The sequence below is a fragment of the Hydra vulgaris genome, chromosome 06, assembly GCF_038396675.1.
Source record: "Hydra vulgaris chromosome 06, alternate assembly HydraT2T_AEP".
Taxonomy (NCBI): Eukaryota; Metazoa; Cnidaria; class Hydrozoa; order Anthoathecata; family Hydridae; genus Hydra; species Hydra vulgaris.
Window position 1 is genome coordinate 22,123,078 of NC_088925.1, and position 23,593 is coordinate 22,146,670.

The following is a 23,593-nucleotide window of genomic DNA, read 5'->3' on the forward strand; positions in this document are numbered from 1 at the left end:
AATAAACGCGTTATAGTGATCTAATAATGTAAAATAAACGCAAGAAAAACGTTAAGGATATTATTTTTCGTATATCTGTGAAATGTATTTATCTCAAAATGCTTTATTAAATTTTATAATTTAAAATTATCTCAATATGCTTTAATAAAAGATATTGTTTTCAATAAATTTTCTGTTTTATTAAAAACAGTCAAAATTTATTTATTTTGGCTATGTTTCTTACTTATTACTTCATTTGTATCATATTTCAGACTCACTAAAAGAAAATCCTCCTCCCATGTCGATTTAATTTGTTTTGCATCACAACATAAGGTTTAAGACGTTTTTTTCATGACGGGATAAGCTTAAATCCTATGTCCGCCACTGAACATAGAGAAGGAAATGTTATGGTTTGGGGGTGTTTTAGTCGTAACAATGTGGGTACCATTCATCGAATAGAAGATATTTTAGACCAAAAATTTTATTTAGACACCATAAAGAATGTTATGCTGGCAAATTCAAAGTCTAAAACAAATCGTAAATGGATCTTACAACAAGATAACAATCCAATTGTGCCAGATCTGTTAAGAAACATTGTGCCAGATCTGTTAAGAAATATTTTAAATCACTAAATGTCAAAGTTCTTACCTTCACAAAGCCCAAATTCCAATCCTAGTTAGCATATTTGGGAGTATATCAATCTGCAATTAGTTGCTAGAAAATCAATCAACAAACAATTTATTTATTTTTATTCAAAATTGTCGGTATAACATTCCTCAGGATGTTTTCATTAACTTAGTTAATTCGATGTCTCGTTGCTATGATGCTGTGTTAAAGAAAAAAGGGTATGCCACCAAATACTTTTGCACGGAAGTTTTTTCAAAAATTTTTAATTAACAATAAGGCTTTACATAATTTTACACTTATTTAGATGGATGTTTAACGCATCGTTGACTCATATATATATATATATATATATATATGTATGTATATATACATATATGTATATATATACACACACACACATATATATATATATATATATATATATATATATATATATATATATATATATATATATATATATATATATAATTTATACAAAGCCGTAGACAACTTTTTTTGATGTTTGAGCTAAGCAACTTTGAAACATGAAGAAAACTCCATATTTAAGTATGTACATATATATGAGGAATGAGAATGCTATGAAAAAATTGCGGTGAATTTGCTGATAGATCTAAACTATCAAGCGGCAACTCTTCTTGAAGAATGCAAATCTATAAAAATGCTTCTCTGGCTTGCATGTCGTCATCATGTTTTAGAATTAATCCTAGGGTTATTTTGGAAAGCTATATTTCAAAAAGAGACATCATCTGATGATAATATAGAGTTTAATAATTTTCAAAAAGAATGGCTTCACTCTAAAAAAATTCCTCTCAAACTTTCAAATAGATCCCTTGATCTTGAAAATTCATTCTTAAAACAAAAAGCAAATGAAACTCGCAATTTCTTAGAGAAAGTATTGCATCACCCAAGAGACGATTACAAAGAGGCTGCAGAACTAGCAATTTTTCTATTAGGTGGAGAAGAGCCCAAGAAATGGAAAACATGTGGTGCTCACATTCATGCAAGATGGATGGCGCATTTGCTGTATGCACCAAAGATGTTAATATTTAAAAAAGATTTACCCGAATCTGATTTAAAAAATCTTAAAATCTTTTTGACATTTTGCTCAGCCATTTACATTAAAGCTTGGTTAGAAGTGTCAAAGGCTTGCGATGCACCAATTAATGATATAGAATTATTTAATGATCTAGAAGCACTTAAAGGTATACCAAACTTCGGTGTACCTGCTGAAAAAGCCCAATATGTTTTAAGCAGACACTCTTGGTATCTAACCGAGCAGGTGTCTGTATTAAGTTTATTTTCAAATAAACTTTCTCTAAATGATAAAGATAAAATTGCAAAAAAAATGCTAGAATACGGAAAACCACTTGGTATCAATTGCGGTAAACCAACTCTTCCAGTGATTAGAAAAATTCCGATATTTTATCTTATATTGGGAACAAGTCTTGGTTGATTTTTCATAATTTAAAAGATGATGAAAAATGGCTTAAAATTCCTTCTTCAGAATGGGACGACAATGCCTATTATTTGAAAATGAAGCTGTTTATCAAAACTCTAAAAGTGACTAATGACGCAGCCGAGAGAGGAATTAAGTTGTGTTCTGATTATCTCCAAATACTTACAAAGGTAAACCGTAAAATTAGTTGAGAAGAAATTATAAATAAAAATCTAAATAATCATACAAATCTACTTTTAGAATAAATTATAGATAAATAATATTTCTTATCTTTAGGACGAGGCTGTACGAAACGAAGTTTTTAACGTGGTTGAAAATCACAGAAAAGTTGTAGGCAATTTTAATAAGAAGCAATTATTCGTTGATTTAGCTGAGTATAAATAATAACCACTTTTTCATCAGCTTTTCTGTTTTTAATTAGACCCCAAAAAAATTCCAAATAAAATAACTCTTCTGTAATCCAGGCAATATATGATTTAAAAAGGGGTTATAAAAGCAGTTATTACTTGTACTGTGGTAAACCCCTCCCCATATGGGGAAGGGGTATTGAAAGTGTCACCAAATATTACATGGAAAGGGTGGTTAGCTACAATGTGACGTGAAAAAAACCTTTTAATTACAATTCTTATTATAGCGGAATCAGTAAATTTTTAGCAAAAAATTACTTAGAGATATATCTTTTTTAACAATAATAGCACTGCACATAAAAGTGGGGGCGGGGGAGGAGTTGATAAACAAGTAACACAAAATTATACATAGGGAAAGTCCAAAAAAGTTCAAAAACGTGTTGCCTATTAAATGAACAGCCTCAAATAACAAATATTTCCTATAGATATAAAAATTTTAATCTTTTTTCACTTTCCTACAAAATCCTTATTTTGACATTTTAGACTAAAAATGAAAATAATCAAATCAAATTCGGCAGCACTCAATGATATTTTTTTCCAAATTTTTTTTTATAGTTTGTATTCATATGTGATAAGGATCACGTTTTTTTGCAGACATGTTAAATTTTCAAAATTTTTTGTTTTTGGCCTACCCTAATATATATATATATATATATATATATATATATATATATATATATATATATATATATATATATATATATATATATATATATATATATATATATATATATATATATATATATACATATATATATATATATATATATGTATATCAATGTATATATGTATATGTATATATATATATATATATATATATATATATATATATATATATATATATATATACTAATATATATATATATACTAATATATATATTTACTAAGTTACACACACATATATATATATATATATATGTGTGTGTAAATTAGTAAAACTTTTCAGTAATTTATTATTGCTCTGTTCTTTAAGAACATTGAGCACTCTATTTGTAGATATACTGACATAATTTATATATATATATATATATGTATATATATATATATATATATATATATATATATATATATATATATATATATATATATATATATATATATATATATATATATATATATATATGAAGTATTTTATAGTTTACCTGAGTTGTATATTAATTGTAAAAATAACTAATATCTTAGTATATAAAATATATTTGATTCAAAAATCGATTTTACATTTTTAATCATTGTCACTTTCCAATTCAAGGAGGATTTCCATAACTTTAATTTTTGCTTGTTTGTTTTTCTTTTTTGAAAGGAACTTACTAAACTTTTACAGCTCATCCGGATCGTTATCATTAATTTTTATCAGTTTATTTTGCTCCACATCAATCATTATAGCTTTTTCAAGAGCAACTTGTAATTAGGGTTGAGCTTTTACCGAAAATTTACCGGTAAATCGGTAAAATTGTTTTACCGATTTACCGGTAAAATGATGTCGGTAAATTTCGGCAAATATTGTTTTTTTAATAACGTTGAAGGATGCTTGAAAATTTTTTAGAATGCTTGAAATGGCTCAACCAATAAATTAAAAATTTAATTAAAAATTTAATTTTCATTTTCCTGTCAACAAAGCTGTTGTTTGTTATGCTTGAAAAGTGATTTTGTTGGTTTAGTTTTGTCTAAACACTTTAAGAAACACGTTTTTACTTTCTTGTGACTTATTTATCAATCGGCCAAAAAACAGCGACACAATTCAAACGACGAATTCAAGGCCATTTCAAAAGAAATTTTGGTCTATGAAGCGACCGGAAAGAGAACTGCAAACCTTAAACTTTTGTTCAATGCACAAGAAACCATCCCACCAACAAGTGTCGAATCTGAGCGAGCCTTTTCTGCCGCTGGATTATTTGTGACAAAAATTCGATGCAGAATGAGTGACGACTTACTTGATACACTTTGTTTTCTCAAAGCTCATTTTTTATCCAAAAATAATTCTCAAAACTAACATTAATGTGTTTTATTTACATATTGCTGCATTTTATGGTCTTCTGTTTATGCCTTTTTATTTTTTACCGATTTTACCGATTTTACCGGTATATTTTGATTTTTTTTACCGTTTTACCGGTAAATTTAAAAGTCGGTAAAAGCTCAACCCTACTTGTAATGGGTCAGGTTTCATTTTTCTTTTCATTTTATTTGGTGACGAGATGATCATTTGTGGTGATGCAATTAAACTTACAACTGTTTCATTTTCCGTTAAAGTCAAATTATCTCTCGAACTTGATGCTTTAATCGTATTGTCTATATTTTCAAAAGCAATGTGTTCAACTGGAGACTGTGTTGCAAAAATGTCGCATTTTATGTTTGAACTAGTCATTTTTACCCCAATGACATCTTTCAAAAACATTAATTCTGTAAAGAATTGACATGAGGGTAGTTGATCTCCACCAGCTCCAGACATGGTAGCCTTCTTTTGGCGATTTAAGCATCTACGAAAATTTTCTCTTAGCTTTGTCCATGTTGAAGTCAGAATTTTTTATAATCAAAAAAAAAATATATATATATATATAAGAATAATATGTTATCTTGTTACCAGATAAAAAAAAAGTATTGTTATTTTTATCGTTTTGATATGTTATGAATATGTTTCAATTATTTAGTGTTATATTAGTTTTATAACTATTACACAAGTTGTTTTGTTATTATTTTCTAATTTTGTCTTTTGGCTGTGTCTCTTTTGTCAGTGTATTCCAAATATTTATGTAAATGCTTGATAATAATAAAATGAATAATTATTATTTTGGTTCTATAATAAATTGTCATTGATTGCGTTTTTTATTGTTATAAACATAGATGTAGTTTTGTTTTACATATTGTTGTTAAAATTTACTTGAAAAAATAAATAGCTACCTTCTACATTTAATAAAGCAGATATCTGCCTCCATGTTTTAATTTTTAAAGGTGTTTTTTTATATAGGCGAGTTGTAGTATCCCAAAGACACGGAAACCTTCTCACTTCTTCTATCAAATGAGCTTCGACACAGTTTGTAGATTTTTGATCTAACCCCAACGAAAACACCCGGAAAAATCCTTTTGAGGGATGATAGTACATACTAATAGGAGTTCATAGCAATAAATCCTAAAATCAGGGATTACCGTCCGTGGGACTTTTTTGGGTTTAAAGTTCTAAACTAGAGTGAAAGTTAGTATTCTTTATTTTCCGAATTCAATAATTAGTTTTACAAAAAACTTTATAAAGCAAAAAATGTTCTACATAAAATTCTAAACAACTCTTATCTTATTCATATTTTCCAAAATTTGATTAGTTTTCCTTGAAAAAACATTTTTCTATAAGTTCGAATATTCTTCTTCAACTTCATTGGGTTTGGCTCGTTCTCACTTGATTCTTTGACATTTTTGTTCTTTCTTGTTACCTTTCCTTTATCTCTAGAGGAAACTGAAAAAAAAGCTTTGGATTATTCTTTGAAATCATTTTTGATCTGGGTTTTCCCCCAAATTTACTTTTTTTTTTAGATGCAACTCAGCAATCTGTAGCTATAACTTACCATTGACTTGCTGAGACTAGATTTTTTTGCTATTGTATTCAATGACACAAGAGAGGAGATGCTTGGAATAATCAGGATTCTCTGGATTTCTTTTGTATCTGTCCCAGAAGGGCTTGAAATTTGAGTGAAGAGCCTTAATTGCTTGTTTGCTGAAAAGTCCTAGCCCCATATTTTTTCTCTTGATGAACTGAGGAACATGATGAAAGACAGCATGTACTTTGGGAGTAATAGAGACTGGAAGATTAATGTAGCTCTGTTTAAAGCTTTCAATTTTTGCTTCAAAATCAGGATCCAAAGTGGTTCCAAAACAAGATGTAACAACTTTTCTTTGAACAGAGATAAAGTTTGAATAAATCCATCGGCCTGTTTGAAGTGCTTTTGCTCTGCAATTTGCTTCAGGCAATCTAATCCTCTCAGCAGCTTAAGGCAATCATTTCCATTAAAATGGCCCCCATGGAATGGTTGAATAGAAAGGTGCAGTGTGGTTGGCCATTGCTTTGCATCTGGCCAAAGATCGCAGAGGTTTTTGAAGAGATGGTTGACCACACCAAGAAGTAGATGAAGCTCCATAGGTGGGATGGCTTCCAGCACAAGCATGTCATCATGAAAATCAAGCAAGGGCAGATGAACAACATTTTTAAAATCTCTCGACTTGCGAATGTCACCGCCTGATTTTATGAACTCTGCGAATTGCTTCCGAATTTGACCGAAGGTTCTTGGATGGCCACATCTGATGAGGTTTGTGTTCTCTGCCTCACACCAGCAGCAAGGGTGTTTACTACTATGTGATTGAATTCCACAGAGAATGTTAGCAAGCTTCAAATCACAGGAAATAACCAAAGAGTCTAGCAAAGACTTCTCATGGATTTTGATGAGACCAAAAATCTGCTTGACATTCTGGTAAGTTTCAGGTGTGTCTTGAGAGAGAGCAACAAGCATTTGCTTCTTGACATTTGCTGCTTTGGCTGAAAGTGGAGAAGTTAGTTTCATGTTTTTTTGAACAGGACTTTGTGGCTCCAACTCATTTTTTTCCAGTTCAATGTGAGTGAAACTGACCTTCAAAAATGATCCACCTCCATCTATTCCCAGCTTTAAGATGACTGAATCTCCCAAGTTTCTTGAAACTTGTACGTTGACACTGAGGTCAATGAGACTATGGCAGTGCACAACCTCCCTGGTCTGGTTGTCTTCTGACAGGTTCATGCTGCTAATTGTAAAGTGGTCTGCTACTTTTTGTCCTGCCTGAGCAAATTTCAGTTGAAAGTTGGGTTCTACCAACTGTAAGGGACTGATTTGATTCAAAGTGGAGCCAAGCTTTCGCATACCATTATTGGAGAGTCCAGTGTTTTGCTGAATGTGAACCATATCCTGTGTAGAAAGCGGGGTTTTGAACAGCTGTTGTGCTACTGATGCCCCTCTTCGCAGTGGAATGGCTTTGCCTCCAGCTTGTTGAGTTAGAAGAATTGTTCCATTAGGAGATGAATCTTTTGAAGCAATAACTGCTGAAGCTACTAGCTCTGCGCCCTTTCCATCAGCTTCAGCAATTTTTTTCAAATTTTCATGGCGAGTCCCCGGTGTGCAGTTGTGAGGGAGTCCACGACCAATTAATGAAAGTGCAAGTGACATTTGGTGCATCTCTTTTCAACGCTCTGGTTTTCAGGCTTGATTGATTTTTCAGAGGAGTCCTCAAGTTTGTTCAGAGGATGTTGCTCCTATCCTCTCAGTTTACCTATTTGGCAGATCAAACAATCACAAATAAGTGATGAGCGAGTTGAAGGCTTTTTTGAGATGTTCTGAAAGTTGAAAAGTGTTGGAACTTTTTTCATGGAGCCATCCAATTTTCCAAGTTGAAATCTGCAGTTGACACAAATTCCTAATGGAACCCTGTCATCATTGAAGTCTAAATCAGGTTCAATGAATTAAAGAATCTTTTCCTTTGCTGCAACTGTCAGTTCTCTATCACTTTTTTCATGCACACAACACATACAGATTTTCTGCATTCATCATGTGTTTTTGATGCATTAGGCATTTTGGTCGTAATGAGTCAAAAGTTAAAGCTTAGTCAAGCTTTTCAAGTGCCATTTCCCAAAACAAAGCGTTGTTTTCCCGTGCGACTAGACGAGATCGTCAAAAAATCGTTTTTCAGTGTGACACAATGGTTGTAAAAGATATTTTTTCAGCGTGACATTATGGTAGACAAAATGCCGATTTTTTGTCTCGAATTTTGAAGGTTAAAAACGCGTTTTTGTGAAAATATGAATAAGATAAGAGTTGTTTAGAATTTTATGTAGAACATTTTTTGTTTTATAAAGTTTTTTGTAAAACTAATTATTGAATTCGGAAAATAAAGAAAACTAACTTTCACTCTAATTTAAAACTTTAAACGCAAAAAAGTCCCACGGACGGTAATCCCTGATTTTAGGATTTATTGCTATGAACTCCTATTGGTATGTACTATCATCCCTCAAAAGGATTTTTCCGGGTGTTTTCGTTGGGGTTAGGTCAAAAATCTACAAACTGTGTCGAGGCTCTTGCTTGTAGAATAACTTTGTATTCTTGAAAAATCGACGTTTAAATCGGTCATTATTAAATTGAATTTTCAATAATCAATGTCGGGAATCGGATAGGTCACTCGAATTTTTTTATTTAATTTAAAAAGCAGTAAAACTGATATAAAATTGCAATTGTAGGTAAATAAATGTCGTAATGCTTTCCATTTGGCATCATAGTAAGCAATTAAAAATTTATGCATAAATAACTTTGATATAATTACAAACATAATTATAGAAAAATAAACGTTTATGGCAAAATCACAAAAGTAATATTTATGACAAAATTACAAAAACGTAAAAATTGTTCGAAACTTATTTACTTTTTTTGTTTTTAATTCTCGAAGATTATAGCAACGCGATTGGCTACTAATTTTAATGTTTGCTTTTTCACGGGAAAAAGTTGATTTCAAATCAACTTTTTCCCAAGACAGACATGATGGGAAAAACTAAGCTTCGGGAAAACTAAATTACAAACTGCGCATGCTCACGTGATTAATTTTCCCACCCCTTTCCCTTTCCCGTAGTCAAACGGATGAGTCGAAACTGACCTTAATATTAACATTAATGTATTTGTAATAATGCGATCTTCGTGAAGGTATCGGAAAATTACGCCTACGTAATTACATGTATTTAAAGTTATCAACATAATATTTTGTAGCTCTGAGTTTTAGATAAAAAGGATGATATTTATAAATAATATATTTGCAGTCAAATGATAATAAAACTATAAACAAGCGAGTGAATTTATTAGTGTCACTGGGAAACGTTTAATAATTCCCCACAATATAAACAATAAATAGGCTTTTGTGTTTTTATATAGATATATTTAAAATATAAATTAGTTTGCAGCCACTGCTATTTATTTAAAAAATGGTTGCCGAGCCAGTGCTGGATTTATGTAACTACGCATATGGTTATAAAATGGAATTAAATTAAACTCTGTAGTATCCATAATGTTTTTAAGTTTCCTGATTACCCCATATGTATTTTGAGGTCTTTCTCCCTGTTTGTAAATATGCTTTAAAGAAGAAAAAATTCTTCTATTGGATTAAGCTATGGCGTGCATGCTGGCAGATACATAATAGCTGGATACATGAGAGGCTGGTGTTTGCACAAATTAAACTAACATTCTTGTTATGATTTGCAGACGACTGTAAAATTACCGGCGCACTCCTTAACGAATAACCATATGTGGTGTTATTGTGCACATTAAGTCCAGTTTCATCCAAATAAATAAGTTTTTCATTTGAAATTCCGTTAATTTCGCTTGCAAGTGCATCAATAACTCGTGTTGAGTAACAAATTGCTTAAATATGCTTTTTAAAAACGCATATAAGAAAGAATAAATGCACATATAAGAATGAATAGACGCGTATATAAGAATGAATAACCCTGTAAATCTCAAATAACAAATTAAAATTTTTATTACGTAATGGTTTTAACAACTATTTTTCCCATAATAGTAAAGATGATTGAAAATTTCTTTATCTAAAAATCACTTTAAAGATCAGATACTAGACTCTTCACCAAACTCCTTGTTTATTTAACTTACAAATAAATATTAACATTTATGGATTCCTTGATCTTTATAAACCATCTGGTCATAATATAATTCACAAATAGTCAAAAGTTTTCGCAAATGGTGCGTTTTATTAACGAAAAATAAAGAAACCAAAAAAAAAAAAATGAAAAAGAAATTAGTTTAAAAAAAAAAAACGTTTTAATAATACAAATTTGGAAAAAGTGTGAGAAAGAAAAGAATAATAATAATCAAAGTACTAACATATAATATAACATATAGTATAACATATAATATAACATATAATATAACATATAATATAACATATAATATAACATATAATATAACATATAATATATAGTAACCGTAATATAATCTTTAAAAAAAGAGACGTTGAAATTAGAGAAATTCAACAAAAAAAATTTTAAAATTTTATAAAATTTTCGATAAATTTTTTTAATTTTAATTTTAATTTTTTTATTCAAATATAATTTTTTTGTTTCACAAAAAGTTTTTTTTAATCATAAACAAAATTTAATCTTCTCAAATTGATATTTTTCAAAACTGCATTTAGTTAATCACAAAAAAAAAAAAAAACGCCAAAAAGGCTGCTGAGCTCAAAGAGTAACTCCCGTTTCCTCTATCGTAAATATTGCGAATAAAAAAAATCGAACGTATTTGAATTTTATACGTAAAATTTTGTTTGATAACCTTTAGCTTCCTAAAACTTTAGGGATACAGAAAACAATATACTTGTTGATATTTTTAACTTTATATATATATACTTAAAGTATACTATCGTTATCCACATTAATGTACAGTAATTGTAATCAGTAATGTACAGTATTGCATCAGTGATAGATCTAGAAGGAGGAGGAGGGGGAGGGGAGAGGGATACATTCTCTCATCCCCTCCTCCCAACCAAAATCTGAATGTCCTAAAATATGCTAGTACCTTTTTTTCAGGAGACGCAAATGTGATACAAAATATTTCAACATATCCCCCTCCCTCGCCACAAAAGATTCCTGGATCCGTCACTGTATTGTATTATGTTTTATACTATTGCTATCAAAATTGATCGGCAAAAATTGCAAGTCAACTTTTGCAGTAAGATTAAACGGAAGTTTAAAATTAATATAAAAACGCTAAAGCTAAATTGTGTAATCAAAAATACCGAAAACAAAATAAAAATATTTTGAGTTCTGAACAACCTTCAAAAGAAAAACGCACTTTTGCATTAATAATAATAAGCTAACATTTCCTTGATAGTTTGGATATAAAAAAAAAAACAGTCAGTTTATGATTGGTAGTAAAAATATTGTCTCGAGATCACAACAATTTTGAAAAATTATTTATAAAACGGACGAAACTTTACCTTTAAAAAAAGTTCAATACTTTTCACGAATTTTTGGGAAAAAAATTAAGTGCAGTAATAATAAATATAGTAAAGAGTTCCCGAACCGCCAGTGTTTCAAAGACGAAAACCTTATTAGGTTAACTCATAATTTCTGATATTAAAAGTTAAAAAAATCGAGTAAAACAGTTTTTAGTAGTTTCTTAATACATAAAAAAGATTTTAAAATATATAAAAACTTTTTATCAAAAAATTATTTTTTGAAATTGGTTATCTGTTTTTGATTTTTTTCATTTCTGTTGATTAATATCAACTTTTGAATAATCATTTAGAGCACTGCTCTTATCAATATGACTACTCATCTCTTATCAGGTCCGGATTTATCTTTATTGGGACCCGGGTTAAAATTTAGTATGAGGCCCTGTGCCTTTTTGGATAACTGAAAATAAATTACCCGACCTAGTGATTTGATTAACGACATAAGTTTATTACCGGTAAAAACAAACAAATGGCATATTGTGTGAGTTTAACAATAGTGCTACACTTTTTCCAGAAATGCCAGATTTAAATAGTGTCACTTTCATTGTATCAGAAATAAACCATTAATGTACTTACCATGCTTTTTGGTTAGCAAAGCCATTGACAACTTCAATTTTGAATTAAAGTTAATTTCCCCCATGACGGCCCTTTTCATTACTCATACAAAGCGAGGTTAGTGAGCAAGACTAGTGAGCGAGGTTAGTGAGCGAGGTTAGTGAGCGAGGTTAGTGAGCGAGGTTAGTGAGCGAGGTTAGTGAGCGAGGTTAGTGAGCGAGGTTAGTGAGCGAGGTTAGTGAGCGAGGTTAGTGAGCGAGGTTAGTGAGCGAGGTTAGTGAGCGAGGTTAGTGAGCGAGGTTAGTGAGCGAGGTTAGTGAGCGAGGTTAGTGAGCGAGGTTAGTGAGCGAGGTTAGTGAGCGAGGTTAGTGAGCGAGGTTAATGAGTGAGGTTAATGAGCGAGATTAGTGAGCGAGGCTAGTGAGCGAGGCTAGTGAGCGAGGTTAGTAAGCTGTTTTTGAAATATTGAGGTAGGAAGCTTATTTTTAATTAATTCATTTTTGGAAACAATCTTTTTGCCAAGCAGTTTGTTATTATCAGCAGGTAATACGGTAATCATAAGGTAAATACGGAGCAAAATTTCAACATTAGGAAACTGATACTACACACCTTTTTGGGGTATAAGGAATACATGTTGCAGCATATTTCTGACTGACTTAACACTCCTAGAATCGAGTTTTTCCAACTTTGAGAAGAAGTCAAAAAAAGATGATATTTTTCATAATTACACATTCTCCGGTTAAGAACAGACGCTTTATGATCAAGCGATGCAACAAAGCTTTTAATGCAAAATTTCTGGAAGGAAACATCTGAGTGGAAGGTGTATGCCCACATTCTGAGATAGTTAGCTGCATATTTTGAATTCTTAAACAAATTAGCTCTGTTTTTCAGCTTTCTCTGCTCTCTTTTGCTCATTTTTTTTAAAACATTCAAGTATTACAATGGCAAACTTCTTCAGTGATTGGATGCTTACCATCATAATACCGAAGTGTAATTTTGGATTTTAAAGTGACTATAGGTGTTATATCAAAATATGTTAATATGTTATATGTTATATAAAGTTCCTTTTAATTCGTACCGTAGAGAAAACTTTACTTCTAAACAAAATTTTTTCCCGCTTCGTACATCGTTTTTATATCACAACTTATATCATTGTTATATCACCAAAAAAAAATTAACCACTAACTTGGCTAAAATTTATCTTACCACAGTATTTAGTTAGTCTTATTACAATATTTTTCAATATATTATTTATCCGCTGATTTTCATATTATTACTATTATCAAGGAACCTTTATGTTATATTATCTTACACTCATTACTCAGCTTTGTTTTAATTTGCATATGTCTTTCATTGCTGTAAGCATACTTTTAATTTTGTAATCAATATTTTGTTTTATAAGTTTTTGTTTGGTGATATATTTTTTGTATATTTTCGTTCATACTAGTTTTTTTTTATTATTGTAAGTACTGTTTGAGTGCATTGTCTGTCTTATTTATTTTTAATTATTTCTCTATTTATCTTCATTTTTGTCTAGACAACTGTCAAAAATGCTTTGTTGAAAAAATAGTTCTCCTTTATTCTAATGTACTTCATTTCTTCCCTCAGGTGTTCACTACTCGTGTGTGACCATTCGGCAAATATATATGCCAAAGTTTTTAAATAATTTTGGATTTTAAAGTGTCTTACTTGTTTTATATGCTTTTTCTTAGATGTAATGCCTAAATATTGCATATATTTTAGAGTCCAGATGCAATATGCATACTTAAAGAAACTGAGCCTTCCAACGTTCTTTTGCTAAACTATTTTTGTCATTAACAAGTATGTGGAGCACATCTCTATTCTCTGAATAGCCGTTTGCAAAAGCCTTAGTATTTTTGATATGCAAAGCCAGTGTGTTGACCTGATTCTTTTAGATACACATGCACAGTTGCTTTTTTTCCTTTTAAAACTTCACACAACATCTCATTGCGGCAGAACTGGTGAAATAAACGTACAAATCTTTAATAAAGATTAAAAAAAATCACTGCACTTGAATATCTATCAACTCCAGCTACTTCCATCAAATTCAAAGGATTTCCAGCACATGGTATTCAAATTGCTATAATATTCTGTTTTTTAACTTTAGCCTATATACCATTGTTCCTTCCACTATTTGTTGAAATCATGTCGTAAGACTGCCCACAACAATCTTAAATATCAATCTTGTGTGAGATTAGAAATTTTAAACAATTCTCAAACATATTTTGCTCTGTATGTCTTTAATTTACCATGAATAGTACGAATCTCGTGATCCACGTGCTCTTCATCACTAGTTAAATTGAGAGTTACTGAATAATATTTGGACTGCATAATTCAAGCAATTATTTTTTAGCACATGATTAGCACTAGCTCTTTACAAACAGTGGATGACAATTCCAATTCAACAATCAGTGTCGAGATACTAACGCAAATACGAGCTATCAACCAATCAGTTCTGAGCTGCTAGCATAATTAATTAAAAAATTAAAGCCTTTTTTTTAAATTAATATTAATTATTTATGAACATAGGCTTGAAACCATTTTCATTTTTATATGCATGGCCCCGGGCTTTGACCTAAAAAGCCCTATAATAAATCTGACACTGTCTCCTATGCCTTTCATTTACTTTTGTGATAGCTGACGTATATATTTTTTGCTTTAATTTGGAATTTATTAGTTAAAATATACCAGCAGCAATGAAAAAAAAATAATGCATAAGAAATAAAAACTGTAAGCAGCCGTGTTAGAGTTCTAGCTTCAGAACTGAAGGTCCGAGGTTTGAAGTTAGCTATGGCATTTATGTATCATTAGTAAGGTAGGAGGTGTGATCTTCCTAGTTAAATGCTATATTGCTGTGCTTTGTGATTAGACCATTAGGACTTCTGAAGCACCTAAATAATAAGTGAAGCAAAAAATATTGTCAGATAATTATTCAATGAAAAGTGCATAAAATTTTAATCTATTATTTTTTTGATAATGTAATGTATTTATTTTAATTAACAATGATTAGTATTGTAAATTTAGATTGACCAAGGTAGCTGATAATCATAAAGCAGATTCTAATAATCTATGTCAAGGTGGTTTTAAATCCTTAATTTTTATTTATTCATTTTAGGTGCTCCAAGAAGTTTTTGCGATATTATTACAGAGCAACGTGGAAGAACATTTAAAGGGAAGTTTACGCCACCTTCCTTACCAATGTTATAAAACTTGTCCAGAGGTTGCATTTAACCTCGAATCTCTAACTTCTAAGGCAAGCGCACCTAATGCGGCTGCTCAACTATCATTCAACTAAATGTTGAATGATCATAATTAAAAAAAAACCCGGTAATGTAGACTTACAAAGACCCGGTAAAAATACGGGTCTTTGTAAGTCTATTCCACACCGAGTTTTTCTTTACTTTTTCCTTATATATATAAGGCCCGGCGCTTGAAATTTCAATGGTAGGAGAAAAAAATATTTTGGCGCCTTAATAAAACAAATTTTAAGTTATGTAATGTATTTTAATTTAATTTTTTTTTGAAAGACGGTTATAAATAATTTATCTTTAAAATAGTACTTTTTAAAAACAATAATTCTAAACACTGCCAACGATTGGTTTGCGCAAAAATGCACATGCATGCATGATCAGGGCTGTTGAGAGCTCGATGACACCCGGAGCATAGTAGCAACTAAGCGCATGCTGATAAGCATGCTTATTTTAAAATAAAAACAGGTACAATTATACAAGTTAATGACTGTGTTTTTAATTCAAGAACAGTTAGCTTATTTTTATTCATATTTTTAGGAAAATCTAGATATAATCTGGATTAATTAACTCAGATTCTTTGAAATTAATATTGAAAAATTTTTTTTTCGTTTTTTATCATCAAGTATTGCTATTATTATGTCATCTTATGAGAGAGTTGTATCCAATTCATTTTCAACATGTCTTATAGACGTTTTTAAATCTTGTGCTTTATAGTAGCCCTACAATAATTTTTTAAATCAATTTTAGTTTAGTTCACAGATACTTATTTGCGTTAAAAAATTTAAATTAGAATGCATATAGATTGCAAAATAAGTTATAGACCCTTTGAGTATATTGAAAAAACCTAAAGTGTTTTTAGAAGTGAAAGATGAAGACTATTCCAAACTATCAAAAATGCGAAACATCTTCCATTAAATTGTCTTCTATTTCAGCCTTTAATTTTTACCGACTCTTGATCTTTTACCCAGATGAATGAAAATCTTAACGAAACAGTTTTTACAATCCCAATTTTAAATTGAATTTGTTGAATAGGATGATAAAGCTCAACGCTAAAGTTATTCACTTCAAACTTATGTTCGGAGAACTCATGTAAAAAACTGTATATCCAGGTTCATTGCGATTTTGTTATCATTACTTGCTTTGCAAAAAAGAATTAACTAAAGCAACGGCTTTAGAGCAGCAGTAATTTCCCGTGGTCGTTTTGCAATTAGTTTTATAGCGGCAATCTAAGCTAAACGCCTGGTGTTCCAAAGCTGGTAAAGCAAAATCTTCCATCTAGCGGGACGGCAACTGAAAACTAAAAATTTTTGATTTTTATTTTCTACATTAATCAATGAAAATTATAAATAAAAACTTTAATATTGATGAAGAAAAGCAACACCAGGCTTTCATATGCTGACAAATGAGTAGCATTGAAAAAGTACTTTTAAAAGAGTTTACTGTAGGTACATCAATTACATTTAATTAACGCTAATATATTCCAACGGTTTGCAGCACGGTTTTTAAATAAGTGCTGACGTTCTAGGCACCTTTGATTAGTTTAGGTTTTAGACTGATCATTTTTAATTAATTATATGCTGAGTTTGATGAGTAAACGTAAACGCACTAACGTATTTTTAATTTGGTTTTAAACAACTATCTAGTTTCTTCAACAGCGGTTCCTTGTGACAAAATATGATAGTTATATTATAGTTTTGAATTATATATTTTTTTAAATAATTTATTAAAGAAATAAATAAATTAAGACTATAATTTTTTGGTATTTGCTATGCACATCACCAAGTAAATTTATTTTATGCGTCATCAATAAAAACAATTTTTTACTTTTTTGTAATTAAAATCTTACGATTATTTGTCTTTCGTCTTCTTGTGCTCTTAATATCTTGGATCCCGGGGCACGTATGCACCTTTTGCCCCTCCCTATCCGGGGGCCCTGTGCATAATTTGTTTTTAATTAATTAAAACATTTTTTAAACTTTACAATAACATAGGCCCTCCAATGATGATAACAATAACAAGAAACTTGAAGGTTTTACTGATATAATACATTTTTTAATGATTCGGATGAGTTCCAGCACTTAGATCAAGGTTGATCGCCCTTATCACCCCTCCTATGGATTCGCCCTTAGTGCATTTGTTTATCCGCTGCGAAGTATAGCATTTTACAAAAGTTTTACATTTATGTAGATATGGATTTGTTCAACAGCTAAAATTGAGCAAAAATTTAGCTGTTAAAATCTTCTTGTTATCAAACTTGTTGTTTGAAATGTTTTGAAGAGCTTCAAGTGAAGTCCCTTCAAAGCAGGATTTAAGTAGTTTGCTGCAGCACTCAATAAGTTTCCAGTGTGACAAAGAGGAAATCTTTTCTCAATGCAGCTTTTCGAGTTTTTTGCATACAAGACACCGTAGCCATTTTTTCCATCCGTCTCAATAAATTGATCAATTTTGTCATGGGTTAAATAAAAAGAATAATAAAAAAATAAAGTTAAAATGTTTAAAATCAAATTTTTCTGCTACTGGAAGCATGGCTATAAAAATGAAATAAAAAAATAAAAAATTAATTAAGATTGAAATAGAATAAAAATTAAAAACAAGAGAAGTTAGCTGTTGAACAAATCCACATCAAATGATTTAAAACTAAGTTTGAATTGTTTATTCAAATAAAATAACAGATTTAGTTTATTTTTAGATTATTCATATAGATATATCTATATTAAAGTCGATATAATAATCAATAATCAATAAGCGATATAATAGCGATAATGAAACATTAAATTTTTTTTTAATTGAGTAGCTGAAACTTTGTCATCTTTCAAAAAAGTCAGTAATATTCCAAAAAGTCTATAATACACATCTCGAACAAGTTGTGTACTTGTGTTCAAATTATGTTTAGTACGTATCTAATAAAACCAAAAAGTCCTTTGACATTCGTTAATAAAGCAAAAAAGTTCAACACTTTAAATAATCATGACGTGAAAATATGTTTTAAAAGAACTTTGTTTAAAAAAATTTATTTTTAATCGAGAAAAGCGAATTACAAAGTTGGTAACCTACTGAAACAAAACAACGTAAACAAACAAACAAATAAATTAAAATCATTAAAAAAAAAATTTAAACTCAAAATAATTAAAAAACCATTATAAAAATAGATTTATATAAAAAAAACAAGATGTATGATAAGATAAAGGATATTAAGACAGTTGCAAGGACGTGAAGTTTTGCACGTTTTCTACCGCAAACTTCAAAGAATATTCAAATTTACTAAAAATTGTTTTACTATAACTTAAATACAAGTACTTTTTTTACTTACTAGATTGTTGGAGTCAATATTACTAATTATAATTAGTGTAATATGACAAATCGACTCAAATTGTGGAAACTTTACTAAAGTTAATTAAATAAATTATAGAAACTTACATAAACAAAGAAATTCTACATAGAATCGGAAATTATAGTTAGTTTCCTATAATAATTCCTTATAGTCGGTGTTTCCTTATCATCGGTATTTAAAATTATAACAGCTTTTCATCATGAAAAAAACAAAATAAAAAAAAACAAAAAAACTGAACAACGAGTGTTTTTAAAAATGAAAAGAAAGATAAAATAAAATAAACTGATTGCAATCTGGAAGTTGTTGAAGAAGCGAAAGTTCTTCTTTTCTTTTATTCCACTTTAATTTCATATTGTTGGGCCTGTGTAATTAAAAAAAATTTTAAATAGTTTTTTGTCTGGACTTTTTCAAATTTAAGTTGTGTATCTGAATTTAAAAAAAAGCAAAAGAAAACAAAAAACCCAGTTGTTAACAAAATAATTTCTTTGTATTTTTTTAAATAACTAGTTACAATATTTGATCTCAAATAAATGTTTTTGACGGTTTTCGCTTTTGTATTCGTTCCATTAACTAAGTTTGAATGTCTTTAATGGTTTTCAGTAAACCTGATTAACTTCAATATCTAGACATTTTGAGTATGATTTATTAAATTCTCAATTCTTTTCAATTTGCTTGATCCAATTTATTTCATACTGAAACATCTTCTCTGTGAAATAAAAACTTTTCCGCAGTAATTACTACGTAATTCCTACGTAATTACTACGTAATTCCTAAATACTCTTTTAAGTTTTCATCCAGAATCTTTTCTTCTAGCAATCGAACTAAATCATCTTTTTCTTTTCCGGATAATGAGAGTGCGTTTCGGCGAACTGTCATTCGCTCGTCTTGAACAAGATCGCATAAATTAACTGAGCAATCGTTAAAGATTCGTGCATAATGAAACTGTTTTCTTTTTCGTCTAAACAGCTTGCAAAAGAATCGCTTCATTTTTCAGGCATCTAACTTAACGTTCTAAAAATTTGTCCTAAAACTGTTTTTAAACATCTTAAGATAATTTCATATTTATCAAGATAAAATTTTTTTGAAAACCGAACCTTCAACGGTTAGCTAAATAATTAAGGAACAATAAATTATTAATCATTATTTTATGAATCTATTTCTTTACATTTTCTTTTTTATTCATAATAGTAGGTTGTATTTATAAGCTTTTTTTGACACAAAAGGTTTTCTCATAAAGATAATATTGCTAGGAAGACAAATAATATTGACGTCGTGGTTTTTTCTTGGTATAATAAAATTTCAATGAGGCTTCAGTGGCATATTGTTAAACTTCAATCGGAAATGCATTAACTTAAGCATTTAATTATTAACAACTTTTATATAGAATTCTTGTATAGAGTATTTACTTAGTCATTATTTTATTTTAACAAATATTACTTAAGGAATATTTACATTAACAAGTATTAATGGAATTCTTCATTGTTGTTTTTGTTTATAATTAGAAATTCTGTTATTATAATACGTATTTTCATTTTGCTTCCCGTCCCTTCAATTAACTTTGGCGTCAACCCGACACTATTTTTGGTATCTTTACAGCTGCATGGGCTTTTCGTTATTATAGTTTTAAATATTTTATTTATTATTATAACATTAGAAGGATTGTTATTGCTTTTATAAAATTTAAAATAATAATAATATTTGTTGTTAAATATATTTAAAATAAGTAAATATATTTTAAATTATTTTTTATTATGGAAAGACTAAGAACGTTATTAAACGTCCACAAAAACAAAGTATGAGAGTCTTCATGCAATTTTAATGTAGACGATATGCTTGTTCATACAATTTCATCGCGTTTTGCATTAAGTAGACCTGGTGCAAGGGAGGATCTTTAATTTAATCTTCCGTGTTAGGTTTTTGATTATTCCCTGTTTAGCCATTAAAGATTATAATCACTGTGTTTACAGAACAATATGGTAGATTTGCGTCAATAACGTTAAACTATTAAACATGTATATAAGAATTATTTACTATATAACAGTATATTTATTATTAATTAGAAACTGTTTAAAAAAATAGTCTTTTTATTTTAAGTAAAACATTATTTTAAAATTATAATCTGCTTGTTTTTAAAAAAAAAATTTGTAAGAAGAGTCTTTGAGGTTTACGCGTACTCCAAGTCTTTAAGTTTTTGGATTTACGCGTACTTTAAATCTTTAAGGTTTGTATTTAAAATCTCTAAAGTTTGTATTTAGTTCAAATCTTTAAGTTTTCATGTACCTTAAGTCATTGAAGTTTACTTGCTTTACTTAAAGTTTACTTAGCTTGAAAGCTTACACGTGGTTTAAGTTTTTATGGTTTAAGTGTTTTCGTTTTGGTTCCATTTAAAAATAAAAAAAATTCCAATGAATTCTAGGAACTTTGACATCAATCAAACTACCTTATTATAAAAATTCTTTAAAAGGTTTTAATATATGATTAATACATAATAAACCTGAACCTGAAAAAGTAAACCTTGAAAACTTAAAGTTAATGTAAACTTTAAAAACTTAAAATACCCATAAATTCTTAAAACCATAAAGTACTCGTTAACTTTAAAAACCTCAATTTATAATGTAATCAGGGCTCTCCCGAAGGAAAGAGGGGTGTAGGGGTGTTCCACCTTCCAAAGCTGTCATATAAGCATTTGAGTTGGCAAATTGAGCAAGTTTTGAATTATAGTTGGCTAATTGCAAGTATTGAAGACCTTTTTTTTATTTTTTTTTTGTCTCTAGTTGGCAAAAATTCATACAACACCCCCCTATGAAAGACCTCTTCGGGACGGTCCTGAAAAAAATTGTTCTTTACATTTTACATTGAAGTTTTTAAAGTTTACGATAATAAACATTACTGATTAGTTATAATGTCATAAAGTCATTGAACTTTACTTTATGGCAATAACTAATTAGCCATAAATATCAATATTATCATTTTTAAATAAAAACCAACAACAACAACAAAAGCAATAATAAACATGACCACCCTGTGCCACTATATTTAAAAGGAGAATGATAATGGTTACAAGCTGTCACATACTTTGTACTTTCTCCAGGGGAGAGAGTACAAATTATATAGTGAATTTGATGTATTAGAGCAAATGGTTAAAAAGACAAAAAAATCAAAAATTAAAAAAAAGACAAAAAGTGGAGTGTTAACTCTACCGGAAAAAAAAATTTTTCTACCGCAAAAAAGTACTGCAATAAATTATCAGAATATGTCAATAAAAATCTTTCTAAATTTTTTGAGCACAAAAAACTTAGAAGAATTTGCTCAAGAAAAGAAGAAGTATCGCCGATATTAAATATCTGTTAGATAATTAAGGGGAAATCAGAAGAAAACTTATAGGAAAGGAAATGGAGATGAAGTTGATTTTGAAGTTAAAATTGGATGATGTTTTTTTACTTACTGGTTTCAAATATTTTTAAATTATTTAGCTATAAGGACAAAAAGGTCAATTAAAAAAAATTTACAAAAACTGTTTATGTAATGTGATCATAAATTTAGTAAACATTTCAGGCCTATATCAAGTTTCACATAATAAAAGTATCGTAGTAAAAAAAAAAAACTTTATAATTTTTTTTAAATATGAGTATAAAATTTACATAAAACAATATAAATTGCGAAAAATTTAAAAAAAAAAAATTTAAGTAGCAAAAAACTTTTAAATAACTCTGCAAGGTTTATATTAACAAATTATACTGTTGCAACTTCTCCTGTTTACTGTTGCAACTTGCCCCAGAGCGGGGTAAGTTGCAACATTTTTCTTTCATTTTATTTTCGTATTATTTTGATAAATCCATCAACGTTGGATTAATACGTCGCTAAAACCTATTTTATTAACCTATTTTTTTTTTTTAAATCCTAAGTTTAGAAAACAAATAAAGTTTTATAAAATGTGTTGTAACTAGCCCCGGTCTTCCCTAGTCACCAGATCATGAAATTTATGCTTTCAAGTAAAAATGGTTTCAAGGTTTTACTATAAACGTCTTATTAAAAAGATAGTTTGTAATATTGAATTTAAAGAACTTTCAATACTTGTTTGGGAGATAAAACGTCTTCGGTCTCAATAAAATATTTTACACAGTGGAAAGTTTGTGTTATAAATTTAGTATCAACAATAAAGTTTGTAAGTTAACTACTTTTATAAATGTCTTTAATGATTCGTTTAATTCCAGAATTGATTTAAGATCAAGGAATGGATTGTTTGTATAACGTTAAGTTATTGTTGTTTAACGCGTTTATTTACTTTAAAATTCCATTTGAAAATGAAAAGTATGGCGAAATGATAGGAAATGTCAGTTTTTTTGATGAAATTATTAATAAAGTCTCTAGTTTATTGCTTATTAAAAACAATAAGTTGTTTGTAGTTTAGTAGGTAAAACTATTATTGGTATCGCATTTCGAACAAATCGTTGAAAGGGGTTGTATTTTTAGATGTCTTCTATATTCAAAACTATCTTTTCACGATTAACTTAAATCTACATTTATCGATTCACTTAAAATGTGATTTTTTTTTCATTTGATTAATTTTTTCAACTGAACTATTATTTAAACAAATTTTTCGCTTTTTCATTCGAAGACCAATCGCAACAGCTGATTGTTACGTTTTAAAAATATTTGATAATATCAGTTCAGTAGATAAAATCTTTTTGTCCCGGAACTGTAAGTGAAACACGTATATGGCGTCTAACAAAAATACTTACATTTAATCACGCTAATAATTTGTTCTAAAAAAAAAAACCCACAAATAAACCAGGGAATAGGAGATTAAGTTTGATTCTAAACCTTGTTCAAACAACAAGCTTGAGTTATGGTAAAAAGTAACAAATTTTACACACATTTTGAATTTAATATCTTTGTTTCTATATTATGCTAATGAACGTGTTAATTTTTGTAAATAATACAAACTAAG

General features: G+C 29.2%; 1 long non-coding RNA gene across 1 annotated transcript; it reads left to right on the forward strand.

Moving 5' to 3' along the window:
* The first annotated feature begins 2,090 nt into the window (after positions 1-2,090).
* LOC136080987 (uncharacterized) lies at positions 2,091-2,449 on the forward strand. Its single transcript, XR_010638788.1, has 2 exons — positions 2,091-2,232; positions 2,339-2,449. It is a non-coding gene; the product is annotated as an uncharacterized LOC136080987 (long non-coding RNA).
* Positions 2,450-23,593: the final 21,144 nt, after the last annotated feature.